This window comes from Alligator sinensis, unplaced genomic scaffold, assembly GCF_000455745.1.
Source record: "Alligator sinensis unplaced genomic scaffold, ASM45574v1 scaffold1391_1, whole genome shotgun sequence".
NCBI lineage: Eukaryota > Metazoa > Chordata > Crocodylia > Alligatoridae > Alligator > Alligator sinensis.
The window spans coordinates 132,476-132,837 of NW_005842761.1; positions in this window are offsets into that span (position 1 = coordinate 132,476).

Consider the following 362-nt stretch of genomic DNA (forward strand, 5'->3'; position numbering starts at 1 on the left):
GCCCACCAGTCTGCCAAGAGTGCAAGAGCTGGGGCTAGAAAAACAGCAAGATAAAGGAAGCTTGACTCTGGAAGAGAGGAAGCCCTGGATTCTGGCTTCTCACCTTAGTACTATTTATGCATTTTATCCAATAATTATTTAATGCAGAATGCATAGATGGTCACCAGGGGCTGCTCAACTCCCACTGAAATAGCCTATGAAATTAGTGAATATTAGATGCCTAGACACATCTTAAAAATCATTCAGCACCTCTCTCTACTCTTACGGTGCCTAAATACCTTTAAACATTTGACCCTTACAGACTTCAGAAAATGTTACATTGCAATCTCCAAAACTGAGTAAATCCCTAAAATGGTTTTGAA